Source organism: Manis javanica, chromosome 3, assembly GCF_040802235.1.
Source record: "Manis javanica isolate MJ-LG chromosome 3, MJ_LKY, whole genome shotgun sequence".
NCBI classification, from domain to species: Eukaryota; Metazoa; Chordata; class Mammalia; order Pholidota; family Manidae; genus Manis; species Manis javanica.
In genome coordinates this window covers 89738918-89756083 of record NC_133158.1, presented here as the reverse complement: position 1 = coordinate 89756083, position 17166 = coordinate 89738918, and the positions used below count along the sequence as shown (strand labels likewise).

The 17166-nt window shown below is 36.1% G+C and overlaps 1 long non-coding RNA gene across 1 annotated transcript in view; it reads left to right on the top strand.

Annotated features, from left to right (window-relative positions):
- Positions 1 to 5561: 5561 nt before the first annotated feature.
- The window catches only part of LOC140848177 (uncharacterized), a 116937-nt gene continuing 105332 nt past the window's right edge, over positions 5562 to 17166 (top strand). The window contains exon 1 of the long non-coding RNA XR_012128729.1: positions 5562 to 5689. This is a non-coding gene — a long non-coding RNA (uncharacterized lncRNA). The remainder of the gene's footprint in view (positions 5690 to 17166) is intronic.

Here is a 17166-nt window from a genome sequence, read left to right as displayed (position 1 = left end):
ACATCTTATCAAAGAAGATGAATTTAACAGTTTTAAAATAAAAAGCTAAAAGCTAAATAAACTATCCTGCATTTCCTCTTTTTTACACACTTATATGTGTTTCCATTGCATAGGCACTTAGTTCCTTATTGGCTCATATTAACTGAACACCTACTTATCAAATTTTTACTGATCACATCACTTAACAGACACAAAGTAGGTACTAGAGATAGAGGAAAAATCAGAAATATCTGTCCTTTAATATATCCACAGACTTATGACAAAGACATAATAAATCATCAATTTTATTAAAATATAATGTCTATGAGCAGTGAACATGCATATGTAAAGTTGCTCCACATCACTAATCATCAGGAAAATACAAATCAAAACGACAATGAGATATTACCTCACACCAGTTAAGAGGGCCAACATCCAAAAGACAAGAAACAACAAATGCTGGTGAAGATGCAGAGAAATAGGAATCCTCCTACATCATTGGTGGGACTGTAAATTGGTACAACCACTATGGAAAGCATATGGAAAGTTTCCTCAAAAAACTAAAAACAGAAACACCATTTGATCCAGTAATTCCACTTCTAGGAATTTACCCAAAGCAAACAAAATCCCTGACTCAGAAAGATGTATGCACCCAATGTTTATCGCCACACTGTTTGCAAAAGCCAAGATATGGAAGCAACCTGAGGTGTCCAGTAGATGAATGGATAAAGGAGATGTGGTACATATACAAAATGGAATATTATTCAGCCATAAAAAGAAAAGAAATCCTGTCACTTGCAACAGCATGGATGGATCTAAAGGGTGTTATGCTCAGTGAAATAAACCAGGTGGAGAAAAACAAATACCATATCATTTCAGTTATTTGTGGAATATAAAAACAAAGCAAAGCAAAATAGCAATAGACTTAAAGGCACTGAGAAGTAACTGGTGGTTACCTTGCAAGCAGGGTTTGGGTGGGTGTATGGGGAGGGTGAAGTGGATAAACGGGCACAAAAATTCTCAATCATAATATAAGTTGCTTATAGGGATGATAGTAAAGCATGGAGAATATAGCCAATGATTCTGTAACATCTTCCTATGTTGACAGATAGTAACTGCACTAGAGGGGGTGATGATTTAATGATATGGGTAACTGTTGAACCACTGTGCTGTATATTTGAAAACAATAAAATTGTATATCAGTGATACTTCAATTAAATATATATATGTGCAAATATATATATATATGAAATCTTCTTAAATGTTTATAAGTTCCATACCCATAAATTCAATTCATCGGATATTTATTTTAGAGTATGATGTTAGAAAGTGCTCTATATTTAGTTTTTGGCAAAATGGATAGTTGTCACAGTAACATTTATTGAATATGCCATCCATCCTTTGCTTTTTGGTTTTAAATACTTCCTTTGTCATATATTAATTCCCCTTAAGTATATAAGACCCCCTGCAAGAAATATATATATATACACAAAATGTCTATGAAAAAGGTACACAAGTTACTATTTGTGTATATCAAGCATCTCTGGGGAAACAAGGAGGGTTTAAAAGTATTCTAAGAATGCAGATCATAGTCAGTGCCTTGTGTTTCTTATTTTTCTCAATATTCCTCTCCGTTTGTCATCACATAGACTTTTTTTGCTGTCATAGTAATGTAGCACACACTAATTAAATTATTTTTAAGTAACTGACAACCAAATCATGTCCTTATGTTCTATTAAGAATATAAAAGCAAAATTAGTAATATTTTCTATTTGAATATCATTATTTATAAATTAAAAACATGTTTTAAAAAATAACCTTTATTTGCTCTACTATCTATTGAATCAAAAAATGATAACTCAAAAAGAATCATTTAATATCTTAATTTCAGAACCTTGAAATAGATGATAAACAGTTACAGGAAAATGTGCTATTTTATTTACAGCAGATCTTATCTCAGTCTTACCTGGGCAGGTATTTCTTTTGTACTTAGTGTTTAGTACTATATTTTTTTTAAGTAAATATTTCTTTACATTCATCAAGCTGAGTTTCAAATGATTAAGAATAAAGATAGGTGGATTTGATCACAGACAGCACAGCTGAACAAAAACACAGTGTTCTCTAAATGCTACACTCTGCCTTCAAGCAGAGTAGAGAAAGTTAATAGCCTAAGGCCCCCCATTCAGGAATTACCCTTTGCACAGAAAAATCTGAACTGGGGATATTTTATTTCCCTGATAATCCTGGGAAATCTCAGCCCTGGTTCCTCCAATCTACAGAAGATCTTATTTGCCAACTACAAATATTCTTCTCAAATCCTTGCTTCATCCAAATCCAGACTTTCTGGAACTATTACTAATGGAGTAAGTGTGAGGTCCTCCACAGTTGACAAAGATGGTACTGAAGGATGACTCAAGGCACTATAGACATCATCTTTCTCCCTCATCCAATTCACTCCTTCCATTCATGACCTGTTTGCATATTTCCCCTTTCATCATCCTGAGATTGTCAGTGAAGTTTGAATGGGAGAGAGAGCAAAAAGAAGGACACTGTTCAGGCCATTGCTCAATAATCTGTTCCTCAAGCCCAAAATGTAGGAAACTGAGAGTAAGGTTGATGGGATCCCATTTTATTATTCTGATTGTGAGTGCCAAAGACTTGTTTTAATTTAATTTACTACTACTTGGTTAAGAGTGACCATGTTCATGTTAGGATATTTTAGTGTTATGGGTACTCTGACCATGGGGAATTAAGAAAAGTGATAGTTCTGATGGTTAATGTGAAGCATACCTTCTTTACCCTCATTTTATATTCTGTTAACTTCTTTTAAAACTGAAGGGATATCTTATTTAAATTTAGTGGGATTCCCAAAGATAACTGAACTTGGAAATTCAATATTGATAAAAGCCATGAAATGTTTCCAATTGGTTCGTTTAAGCAGATGTTAAAGTTAATACAGAACGTATGTTGTAGAGGCATGAAATTAAATTAGCACTCTTTTATCTACTTGCTTTAGAAATTCTTTTAGTAAATTCTGGGTTCCTAGTACAGTTTGAATTTCCAATTTAATACATTGTGGACCTCTGTTTCAAGTGTGTGTGTTGGTGGTTACCAGGTATACTTCAAGGGAGTCATCTTTTATCCAGTTCATATTTATAAGTTTCTTCCTCCAGATAGTCACAGATCAGTATCATAAGGTTTAAGGGCCTCTGTCATGGCAAAAGTATCTTTATTCAATATAAAGATCTTCAGCTCAGATACGGTTCAAATACTACCTTAGTTATGTCCCATGACACCATGGGTATTTTTCCCTAAATCCGAGGTATAAGGATTTTTTTGCAACAAAGTCCAAGACATTATAAGAGTTAGAGTGAGTGATCTGTTTTAGGAGTGTGGCGCTCAGCATGCTACGTACTGACTATTCTTCCTCCTCAATAAGCAACCATTAATGGGCCTGTGCATGCCACAGGGTCATCAGTGTTACCCTTAAGCACTCAACACAGTGGCCAGGGCCAGGGTGAGACACACAGTGATCACAGGGCAAGAGTCATTCCTTTGAGCAGAGTGTCAGTTATGGAATATGTTAGAATCAAAACACAGGATTCAGCCTGAGAAAACACAGTTCCTGGCCAAGACACCGGAACTACAGATATTTCAAAGACACCCCCAATTCTATAATACTGTCCCTAAATGTCAATTGTCAGAACTTCCAACTGTGGTCAGTTAAATTTGTAAGGGTAGCTTTGGAGGGCATAGCAAATGTAGCATAAGGCAACACAGCTCAAAGCATAAACTAGCCAGTAGGCAGCAGCTCAAAGTGCATGCTTGCCAACAGGCAAGGACATCACTTAGCAAGTAAACCCATTAGAAGACCTTGTGGTGGTAGTCATTGTCTGGCCATCCTCTTCACAGTGCCAAATGTTTATTTCACCCCACAAAAGTGAGAGATGCTCCCCCCATATAAACTTTGGTTAGGATATTATGACCGATATGCCACACAGAATTAAAGAGGTTCACCTGCCCCCAACAGTCACAATAAATTGATAAATTTATTACTCCAATGGCACTAATACAGCTGGCAGCGCTCACAGTGACACCACACAAGATTTCTTGCCTTCAAGTTTCTGTGCAAAGAGAATGTCTACTTTTTGTTCCTTCACCCTTTTTGAGGGTGGGAATGGGGCCATTTACCCAAATAAAACTTCCTAATGCATTTTGAAAATTGTTTGGTGCCTTTGCATTTCCTTCTTAAGAAATGAAAAAATAAAATAAAAAGTATTGGGTATCCTATTCCCTCCCCGACCGCATCAATCAAATAATCAAATAAGTACCTGCTGCCGAGGGCATTTCTGTTGTCTCTGCAATCTTGAAACACTTACCAAAAAAGGGCATCCGGTATTAATGGTGAGCAATACCATGACAGGGGGCGGGCCCCAGAAACCTGTCAGCGTGAATATCACTGCGTCTGTACAGTCTCGAGGTACTGTGAGGAGGATTTGAGGATTTATGGCTGAGGTCCATGATCTGCCGGGCGCAGGTGTTTCGCCGAGTCTCACCGGGGGCTGTGAGGACAGCCTGCTGGCCTGACTGCAATTTGTCCAAGTCTGGGATGCCTTCCCTCAGAGCTGTGCTGCGGGTCTCGGCCACCACCTGGCTGGGGGGACTGAAGTCGTGCAAAGGCTCACCAGGCAGGACCTATCAAGGCTAGATGCTTGTGCTGGACCTCACAGCGTCTGTCCGTGAAGCCAGAAGACTCACTGTTGGGCAGGTAAGCCTTCACAACAAACCCCAGGGAACTGAAGGCGTGGCCCTGCTTCCTGTTAAGATCATCATATATACCACCAACCGCTTACTCCACACACCGATCTCCTCTGTGAGGTAGAGAGACCCGGGCGCCTGGGCTGTGGCGTCAGCACGCTGTCGTGAGCCGCGCGGGCGGGAGGAAGATGCGGCGTCCTGCGCTGGAGGACGTCAGCGTGCAGCGTCCTACTGTGGGCGACAGAGGGCACTTCACACACGTTTGCCTTTTCAGGACCCCTACTTGGCGGCTCAGGGGAAGTCGGCCTGCATGTTCTCTTTGATCTTTCTGAGGCTCTGCGCGTTCTTAATAAAATTGGTGAGGGATGTTGGGACCTATGCCATTCGCCGCCTTCAAGCAGTAGGTTTTGAGGGCTTCCGCCACCTCCTTCTCTAACGGGTAGCGGACTTGTCGGATGCCCTGGCCAGACCATCCGGGAAGGACTGGACCTTCACGTACAGCCAGTTGTGCTTCTTGGGAGACGTGAGCAGGCAGAGCATCATGGACTTCCTAACGATGGTGTATGACATGTCCAGGTAGCATTACTTAATGGAAATCAGGCACAGCCCTCCTCCAGGTCCCTCAGGCAGAGTTCCAGGTGCCGCTCACGGGCCCGGAAGGATGTGCTCCTCCCATTCCTCTGTGATGCAATACACCATGAGGACTGACTGGGCCAGCAGCTTCAGACCACCACCAACTGGTCCAGGTTTTTGGCCTCCGTGGCTACCCTGACAGTGGGGCTCAGGCCAAACTTCAACCCTTGCATGTTTCAAGACTGCTTGAAGGTGGTAATGGTGCATGTCTTCACCAGAACCGGTGACACCCACAAGGGAACGATGTTCCTGCAAGGCACATTTTCAGCTGGCTCCACATAATGGCCCGTTATAAAGATTGTTCGCTGGATGACTTTAGGTACAGTTCCTCTTTCTTTCCGGGTGTGTAATTGGTGGCATGTATTGTGACCGTTGCACATATATACAAATATTGAATCAATAATTGTATACCTGAAACTAATATAATGTTATACATTAATTATACCTCAAAAGATGATTTCTTATCAAAAAAATTAAGAGGGTATTAAAAGGTTTATTATTCACATGAAACAATTTTCTTTAAAAAGCAGGGATATCTCCCAGCAGGTCCCAAAATTTTGGAAGCCTGAGAGAGCAGAGAGGCTAGTTTGGCTTTTATTATGATTAGGGGGTGGACTTGAGTAAAGGTTTCTTTGTATTGGCTGGTGTTTGATGGTTTGAATTCCCTGCTTTTTCCAAAAAAAGGTTGCACCCAGTCTTGACCAGTTGTGGCACAGAAGGGAAAAGAGAAGTGCTAGGTTTTGAAAGCTGTCAGCAGTTAAATGTAAAAAATGAAGTCAGAATATTAAAATGCCAAGAATTCACTGTTTCAGGGCTTTGCAGCTATAAATTATCTCCTCTCCCATGAATTATCTTTCTACTGATCAAAATAAAACAAAATGTCGATTTTCTTTCTGTTGTTATAGAATTAGGGTTTAAGTTGAGAATAGACTCTTTTAAGTACTTAACACTCTAAATCTAAAGAGGCATTTTTGACAGGTAGAAGTTAAAGAAGGGACATATGTGAACAATTCTTATCCTCACCAATTACTATAGAATGAAGATAAGAAAATAAAAATGTGGCTGATATTTTGGAGAGACATCTCTGTTCACGGATAAATGAACCTCTCCCACTTTGAAGACATGGAAGGGGGCTCTATGAGATTCCTTTCTAAAATTGGTAAAACCTTCAAGAAAAAAAAACACTTTTCATTGTTTATACACTTGCTCGGAAGGAGCACTTACTGATCAGCTCCTGTGCTAAATGAACAGAAGAAAGGAGATTTGGAAGGGGAGCAAAGGAAAGAGTGTTTGTGTGCATGTGTGTAGAAGAAAAGCATTCTGCAGGGGCTCACCAAACCTAGAGGGATGGATATAGTTGGGGGATATCATCTTGCAATTACACCTACAGATTTGGGGAATGAAGGTGCAAAAGGCACACAGACATTAGAGGAATGCAGTATGAAGGTCATCAGCTAATGACCAGCTAAGAGATGAGGCCAAACCTACAAATGCAAAAATGCCTACGGAGGCTGTATACAAATGAACACCTTGTTATCATTTTGTGTTGGAGCTCACAGACAAGGAATAGAATAGTTTTATCAAAACAAGGAGAAGACTGAAATCCTGCCCAGGGAAGTGAGAAAATACTGGGTATTTTCTCTTTTTCTTTTCATGCCTCAGCACACAAGAGGAACTAGTACCTGAAGAAGGAGGAAAGGGAAGTATGTAAAGTACAGACTATAATTTTTTCTCCGTAATTCCATCTTTCTGTAGCCCAAGATAAAACCAGTCTGTGCTAGAGATGGAAAAGGTTGGGGAGGGAAACTTATTCTTTAAGACTGAAGCTTCAATTGTAAATGGGAAAGTGAGATCAGTCCAGAAACTAAGGGAACCCAGAAGTTTTGAATCTGGTCTTTCAGTGAACTTTCAGCAATAAGTTTTACAACAAGGTGCCACTTGAGGATAATTAGTAAAAATTAAAACTTAAAAAAGTGTATGTCAGATACATTTACATAACTGGATCCTTCTCAGGATACAGCTTTCAGCTTAGGTGTTACATCTGTTTAGGACTACCTGTAACCATCACATTTAAGTGTTTCATGTGCTTAGTTTTGGATACATGACAGTACAGTAGACAAATAGAATCTGAAGTTCACTTGCCTTCTCATGTGTGGAGGGGGAGGAGCACACACATACAAGTATCCAAATATGTTTATTATAGGAAATGTGATCACCTTCACCCACGGCGTAAGAAAAGTATAATTCTACAGACTGAACATTGAGAAACATCAATATTTGTTGAAAGAACTGCTTTCACAGAAATTAGAGGAAGCAGGGTTGAAAGTTGCTAGTGTGACTAGAATAGCATGGAGTCAATCTCACAGAAGGAATGGAAGGGTGAAGAGTGTCAAATCCAGCAAAAAAATTCCATTAAAATAAATACTAAGATATTTTTCATTGAAAGTAGAGTTTTAGAGATCTGTCTTAGCAAAAGCTGTTTCCATAACATTTAGAGAGCAGCCATTTGAACAATGAATGGGAGAGAAGAGTTATTGAATCCCAACTATGGAAGTCCCTATATGTGGTTAAAAAATAAAACAAAAAAATTTATAATATCAACAGAAAATTAAACAAATGTAAATGATATCACCTAATTTTTAAAATTATCTCAGCTGGAAAAATGTCACTAGGCCAAAAAAAAAAATATCCATTGCATTATTGTCATAAAAGTTCCTATCTGGTTTGCAATTTATGACATCATCTGATCATGCCAACAGTGAGAGCTAGAATGGAATGCTACCTGAGTTACAGGTCAGGTTTGGGAACTGGCTAGCTATACAGCCTGTGGAAGACATTCCTCTCTCTGGATCTCAGTTTACGAATTTAGTCAGTTTTGAATATACCTCTACACTTTTATTTTTATTATACTCACACGTCCACAAATAATTTCTATTTGCACATGTAAAAGAATTAGACTGCCTCTCCCACTTAAAAGCTCTATAACTTTGGACAGTTGACTTGTGCTCTTAGTGTCTGTTTCCTTATTAAGTAAATCAGAATAATAAAGTAGTCATGTCATAATGTGATAAGGATAAATGGAATATTATAAGTAAAGACCTTCACAAAGTGTCTGGCACATGGTAATTGCTTAATAAATATTTTCTATTATTATGTTACAGTTGTATATAATTCTAAAACAGATAATATATATAAGCCTATATACATGTGTATTTTTATGTATGTGTGCATATACATATAGAGAAAAATATATAGTCCTCTTAAGTGTATGTGAACATATTTCTTTAGGAATATTTTACAAACTTGAAAATCATTTCAACCTATGAAATCACTTTCCACAAAATCTGTATGTGGAGACATGAAGCTCAAAAAGTAGAATTTCTAGTTCACAAGGATTCCCTCAAGAAAGAAAAAAGATTCTTTTCATGACTGGAAAAATACAAGTACTTTTAGACAAATACGCACAGGACACTATAATCCACTTTCCTTTCCTACCATTGCACTACCAACATTATAAACCAGAAAATTGTTTGAGCAGCCACAGATAAGGAATTACAAAGCTGGAAGTTCAAGAGTTATATAAAGAACATGTAAGGTTAATTTGCATGGTTTAGTTATCTCCCATATTTTTTCAATATATTTTAGTGGTTTGAAACTGAAAAATTGATAGCAAATAAAAAGGTTTCTATAGGCTGTCAGATTTCTTGCTAACTCAGCTGTCTGAAGGCAAAGCCAGTTACTATGGCTTGCATTTTCTTGTGCAGAAACCAGAACATATTCATTGTTAAATAGAGCCATTAAATATTTAGGGTAGGGAAAAAAGTTTTATCAATTGAGGTGATAATAGTAAAAACTACTTATGGACATTTTCCATTTAAAAAGGAAGAAAACACTTTTCTAAGAATAACTTGAAAATCTTAAGCATGAAATATTTGATTAAATATCAGTTTAATTATCTTTTCAAATGTTGATTTTTTTAGGTTGGCATATAAGTAAAAAAAAACCTCTGATATAAAGCTAAATTTTATCCTTAGAGTAATAAAAGAACCAACATGGTCTCCTGAACAAAGAACTAGCTGAAGAATTGGGATTCTATTTTTGGACTCACCAGTGACTTGCTCGGTGACCTTGGACATATCACTTAAATGGCTTTGTTCCTCATGGTACCCACTTGTAATATAGAGATTATAATGCCTGCCCCTACTTCATGGGATTGTAGAAATATTTTGGTTGAGTTTATTTAAAACCCCAAAGGCTTTCCAAACTATCGAAAATAACTATTAAATCCAAACAAGGTTGTATTTTATTAATTTCTTTTTACTGTTTGATTTGGTTTTCTTGTAGTCTTTCATAATCCTTTCCCTACTAAAATAAATCACTGGGATAAAATTAATGGGTAGAGATTTTCATTGGCTATTAAGGCCACTTCTAACAGTGAAGGAAAATTAAGAATACACTTCTGAGATCAACTGATATAATTACTACTCCTTGGCATATTTAACCCTTGATTCAAAAGACAATTGTATTATGATCCTGTAACTTAGAACTTCTTGCTCAATGTGTAATTGGCAATTTTCTTCTTATTCTGAATTTCCTCATAATTTCTCTCTGTGATTTCGTTCAATCAAGATTTTTTCATAATATCTCTAACAAATTCACTGATAATCCATCTCCATCTTTCCAAATCCAGAAGACCTAGTAAAGCCATTCTCAAATGCCATGTCCTTCTACATTATTTCCCTCTGCACAACGTTTGCCATCCAATAAAGAATTCTGGGTAGTTGGAGACTTATGTAAAAGGGAGGGAAAAAGAAAGTGCTCTATGAAAGTGGCCAAGTAAAATAGAACACATATTATATGACCTCATTTACAGAAAATTCAAACTAATCAATGATGACAGAAATAAGTTGTTGCCTGGGAAAGATTAGGGTTGCATAGGTAGAAGAGTATAATTATCAAGGGGACACATGGAAACTTTTGTTTATGGGGGTTGGTTCAATATCTTGATTGTACTCATTATTTCACAGGTATATATATTGTCACAACTTACCAAATTGTATATTATAAATACTTAGACTTTATGGAAATTAATTACATGTCAAAAAATAAAATAGTATAAGAACTAATGTAAATAAAAATATTAACAGTCTTATGTTAAACAATAAATATAAGGAATAAGAAATTATCTTTTAAAATGGGACATAATTTAGCTGTACTTTATCTAATTAGAATTCCTATGTGCAAAGCACTAAAGAGGCTGAGTGTTGATAGACACTTGTTAAGAAGTGAGGTTTTAAAAAATTGTGAGACTCTACCCATTGTATAGACAGCTTTTTGTTAGATAATTTGAAGAGTTATCATGGAAGCAACAAATAAGTACATGTTCACCAAAATTATAGTGCATATTGAAGGAGAAGACATGTCATTATACATTTATTAACTCGTTATGGAGAAAATGGAAGAAACTTCAACATATAAGTCATCATACTTTTGAATCAAGCTACATTACTTAGTTCCTTTTAAAAATTTAGAATCCCATGGGCATATAATCCTTAGAGCAGTGTTTCTCAATTATTTTCTTACTCATGATCCCTTGTAAAAAATACAATCTCTCACATGCCAGCAAATTTTCTAAAATTCAACTCCTGCTCTGTTGAGATACACAAACATGTTAATCTTTAATGATAACTCACTGCAGGCCAGAATTTAGTGCATTCACTCTTTATGGTTTTATTTATAGAAACAATATTCCATTTATTTTATAAATAGTCAAATATATTATTGGATATGGTATTAAAACTACCTCTCAGAATATATCGGTTGGAAAGATAATGAAAATGTTTCCCAGTTTGGGAATTACCTCATGGTCATGTTTGTCAAAAAGCTTTTGGAATTAGTATATTTACCTCTGTCACTGTATCTTTGTTCATGCCTATATAAATCCCTGTATTATGCATTTTTATTCAAATATAACTCCTTAATCATAATCTATATCTATCCCTGCATATAACAAAATATAATGAAAATTCAAAACAACAGAAAAGCTTGAAGTGAATGAACAGATAATTTAGTTTTATGAAATTTACTATTAATTGAGACATTAGGTGTTACTCATCTGTTTTTAGTTATATATATATATATATATAACTAAAAACAGATGAGTAACACCTAATGTCTCAATTATATATATATATATATATATATATATGGGGAGGGCAAAAAGCTAATGTATATATGAGTTGTATGCTTACCTCAAACTCTGACTCTATATAACTTGGATTTCTCATTTTAAATTTTAATTGTTTAACTATGTTAAGTTTATTTTTACCTGAGAAATCGAGCAATCACAGACACACTAAGATGGTAGTGATAACATTCTAAGTAGAATACAGATAAAAAATATTTTCCTTATGCTGCCAGTTTGTAGAGCTCATTTCCATGCCCTGTTACTTGCTGCTGCTATTATAGTTAAATTGGAATCTAGCTAGTGACAATTGCACTACATAAAATGTTTCTTTCTAATTATGATATTAGAAGAGAATATGTTGTGAAAACTGTTAACTTGATTAGTTAAAACTTGTAAAATGTGGGTCCTTGTTGCATTAAGCACATACTTTTGAAAAAAAAATACAGTGTTCTTTAGTATGGAGTTAAAAGTTTGGATTTTATTTTCTAACCAAAGCAGATTAAGTCATAACTGATGTATGTAACTTATATTTCTGAATATTCCATCTGTGGCATCTTACTCTTATTTTGCTCAAGAATAGGAAAAATACTTGTTTGCTTATAAATATGAAAGTAGTTTTAAAATGATCCCTCCTTTCATCTACTTGAAGATAAACATTTTTTCTGACTTCAAACTTGCATTTTGACTTTGTACTAGCAACATATCATTCAAAACTTACCCAGAACACTGGCTACTGTGGACTTAGAAAATACCCTATCGTGGATAAAGTGAAGGTTCCTATGTCCCAGATTCTCACCTGGCCCTGGTCAGCTAGCTCACCACACATGTGTGGACAATATGCTGTTATTGACTCTGTATAAGACCCCTGCCCAGTGCTCTGGGCGACACAGTGGCATGGCTGCAAGGCTGCAGGAGAGCAGAGCAGAGGCTGGAGTGGTAGCAGGGCTGAGAATGGAGACTGAGACAGCTGTGGGGGTAAAGAGGCCCAGAGGCAGAGACCAGCTTTCTATAAGCAGACTTGCTCTGAGTGGAAGGGAGTCTAGTGATTGACCTGCCACCATGAGAATAAAGTTGGGTATCAACCCTTGAACCCCAAGAACGTTCCACTGTCATTTCTTTGGTCTCATTGAATCCATAGTGAAATTTCCGGGCCTGAAACCCATTGGGCAAGATACCTACCAAATGAGCAAAACATGACTAGCTTTTTATTCTGGAATGATTTTCAATCATAAAGTTCAACCAACAAATTGCAGTGCAGAATGGTCTTTTAATCATAATTAATTTTCAGATATTTCTAGAAAACTTTCCCTTCTAATGGTTGCTTCACTTACAGATCCTCCATGTGTTTTGTCTTACTGATATTACTGCACTCTCCCTCTATACACAGTACATGACATTAAGCAAAGAAACAAATGGGAAAACAAGTAGAAAAATACAGGTATTTGAAAAAAAAGTACATAAAAAGCTGGTAATACATGAGAAATTAAGTTTATAATTGGTACATATTTGACAATATAACTGGCTTTAAAAAGCATTTCTACAATCTCTGATCACAACTGTCCTAGTTGTATTATATGAGCAGTGCTCCTGAAGAGAGGATTTAAGGGCAAGAGGTTTATTTGCTAAGTTATTTCAGGAAGCATTAGTGTGGGGATAGGCAGTAAGACAGGAGAGGGAAGGAAGTAAATAGAGGACACGGATATGAACAGGTCACAACTGTGGGCAACTGGAGCTCAATTCCAATTGTGACTTCTGAGAGATATACAATAAAGCCTGGCAAACTGCAGCCCTCAGGTCATATCTGCACACTGCTTGTGTTTTGTACCCCTTGCAGTCAGAGCAGCACTGGTGCAGTCTAGCACTGTGCACCAGGGAGACCCAGTCTAGACATTCCCCTTTGGCCCTAACTCTTTCCCTGGTCCCAGAACCTGTCTCCCCAGCCGATGGCTGCACCTTACTACTGCAGAGGGCCTGGGCCAGTTGTCACCTGTACATTGAGCACATCTCTGTCAGCACATTCTGGGTACCAAGCTTTTCACAAAAGAAATAGTCAGTGAAGAAGATATAGTGACACTATACTGCTATTTTTGAAGATAGAGAAAGGAATACAAGCCAAGGAAAACACATGGCCTCTCTAGAGGCTTGGCAGAGACAAAGAACAGACTCTCCTCTAGAGACTTCAGAAGGAACTAGCCCTACTGTCACCTGGACTTTAGCCCAGTGAGACTGATGATGGACTTTTCACGGTTATGCTGTTTTAATCCATTCAAATTTGTGGCAATTTGCTATGGAAGCAATAGGAAAATAATAAATGACCTTTACAGAAAAGTTTTCTGACTCCTGGTGTAAAATAATACTTCTCAAAATTTAGCAGATACAAGGCCTACCTGAAGATCTTGTTAAAGCTGGTGTTGAAGCTTTTTCCCCAGAGATTCGGACTGAGTAGTTATTGGATGGGTCCCTAGAATGTCTAGCCGGCTCCCCCTTCCCCCGCCAATGCTATGATTGCCAGTATGCAGAACTGAGGCAACTCTAGGTCAGAGTGTACATGCGTTGCCCCACCCAGGAGGTAAGGAAGCTGCTTTAATTATTCTCCTATACTGTCTGTTAATGGAATAGGGCTGCTCCCTGGACATTCACTTGCCCAGCATTTCTAGCCTATTTTTGAGCTAAATGCTTGTGGGGAAGTCATCAGGAGGAGAGTTGCAGGCACTTACTGTGTCAGGCTCCTGAATGCCTAAAATAGCGATTGCCAAGGTTATCTGGAATAGGACACCTATATCATCTGCTACACACCTTAAAACTATCTTTTATCACTTATTTCATTACATATAAGTTGTGTAGAATGGAAGATTTTTCTCCACCTGAGGGATGATGTTTTATCAAATAGTTTTTGTTAATCTCTACATTTTGGGATGACAGAAAGTCTACAGTCCTATTTCATATAACTTTATTAACTGGTCCACCTATCACTGGGTATATAGATTTTCTGAGACAATTCTGTGTTTAATACTTCTCCTCCTAGATGATTTGAAAGGCCTTTAGTTCTTTATGGCTGTTTTTTAAAAACATATTTTATGTATTGTTTGCCTTAATGCTATTATTCTATACTGACTAAATTTGTTTTACAATAGCTTTCTCTGATTTTCTATTTTAAAATTACTATTACTGAAAAGTAAAATTCCTCTCTTTCTGTATATAAAAGCTAAACTCTATTTTGAAAATAGGAGAATATCTATAAATGATTCTTACCATAAGACCAGCTATGATCTTCCCAAAGGGGAAAAGGAGCTTATGCCAATAAACAAAAACAAAAAGTTGAGAGAAAGTGCAGACTTTGGGCATTAGAGAACATGATGGACAGGGATTGAACCTTACAGCTGAATGAACAGGATAAACAATAACAAGCTTTAGTGATAACAAGACTAAACAACAGGCTCCACTAAGGAAAAATAAAATCTGAACATTATATGTTAGCAATACACAAAGCCTCAGAACAGATAATCCAAGATGTAACAAAGATGAAATTTGCATTACTATCTCCCAAAGCTTACAAACAATGTCATACAACCAATATAATGTATTTTAGCATGCATATAAATAAGCAATGCTAAAGCACTCCTTTCTTAGTTTGTAAATTGAGATTTAGTTTTAAAAATTGTATGGATTAAATAAAAGATAGAATACCTTATACTAATATGCCACATAGAAAATCATGGTGAACATACTGCATGTAAAGTAAGAAAGAAATTGGTTTGTGAAAAGGTGAGGGCTAAATTCAAAACTGTCTCTAGAATTTAAAAAGTCAGTTTTTACAAGTAAGAAATCTGTATCTGTTTCTGTGCTTAGTGTCTTTAATCTGATATGTATTTGGAGTGTTTTATTTTTAACTATGTGCATAAATAAGTAAGTTTTGGTTTTCAAATTTCTATTTTGAAGATCACAATTCTGTAACATATTAAGGTATATAGAATTAACTGTAAAAACAATATATTCATCCTATGGTTACTGATTTTAAGCTTATAAATGTAGTTATTTAAAGTTAATATACAAAAAATCAGTTTGGTTTGGTTTGGTTTTCCATTTTGTCAGATTTAAAATTATAAATCTGTTCTATCAAAGTCAAGGGAAAATAAGCAACATTTGGCACAGATGATGGAAAACACTCATATATTCTCCAAGATGATAGAAACATTTTTTCTTACAAAAAAATATGTGTGCTTATTTCCATGGTTTTTATTGTTGATAAAAAGGCTCCTAATATACAGGTCTGTTGTCTCATAAAATAGGATTCAACTAGAAATAATAGACCACCATGAGTAAGCATTAAATGCTTGATTAATCTAATACTAAATATTATTTTGACAGTATATTTTTTGCTATAAACAATTTATTGAAGCATAACTAATAGGTTGAATATTGTCTTCTCCAGAATTTATGTACACCCAGAACATCAGAATGTGACCTTATTTGGAAATAAGGTCTTTGCTGATGTAATTATCAAGATGAGTTTGTACTAGAATTAGAGTGGGCTCTAATGAGTGCACTTACAAAAGACAGAAAAGGACACACAGAGACATAGAGAAAAAGGCCATGTGAAGGTAGAGCTAAAGATTGTAGTGATGCATCTACTAGCCAAGGAATGTCAAATAATGCTGAGAGCCACCATAAGCAAAGAGAGACATGGAATCAATTCCTCCTTTTGCCTCCAGAAGTAGCCAATCCTATCTCCACACCATGATTTTGGAATTCTAATTACATGACCTATGAAAGAATAAATCTCTTTTGTTTTAAGCTTCCCCCAATTTGTGGTAATTTGTTAAAGCAGCATTAGGAAACCAATACATAACTAATAAAAAAGATTACAGGGGCCCAACTTTTACAATTTGATTAGTTTTTACTGAATAACCAGCACCAGAATCAAGAATGAGAAAATTACCAGAACTCCCAATGATACTATCTTGTAAATTTAGCCACTGCTATCTTGGTTTCTATTTTGTCTAGTAAATTAATTTTTTCTGGTTTGAAATCAAACAGTATGTGTGGATTTTTCTTTTTTTTTTTTGCATGTCTTGCTGCTTTTGCTCAGTATTATGCTTGTAACATCCATGTTGTATCTAGAAACACTGTATTGCTTAGTATTTAATTGTATTATATCCATATTTACCATTATATAGTTGATGGGTATTTGGATTGTTTCCAGTTTTTTGGCCAAGAACAGTGCTGTTGAATATGTCCTATTGGCACACGTATGTGCATATTTATGTTTTGTGCACATACGTACCCATACATATAAAATCTCCATAGGCTTATGGATGTTCAGCCTTGTAAACTGAGCTTTCTAAAGTGATTGGAATAAATTATGCTCTCATCAATACACCACAATATCAGTATGCAAGTTTCAGATGTTTATATCTTCACCAATTCGTGATATTTTTTGCATTTTTCATAATTAGGCATTTTATTTTAATTTTGTGATTAGGCATTTGTGATTTTAATTTTTATTCCCATGATTAATAAGGAGGTTGAGAATTTTGTTATATGTTTATTTGTTGTAAAGATTACTGCTTTTATTAAGTTCATGGTCAAATATTTTGCTCTTTTTGGGG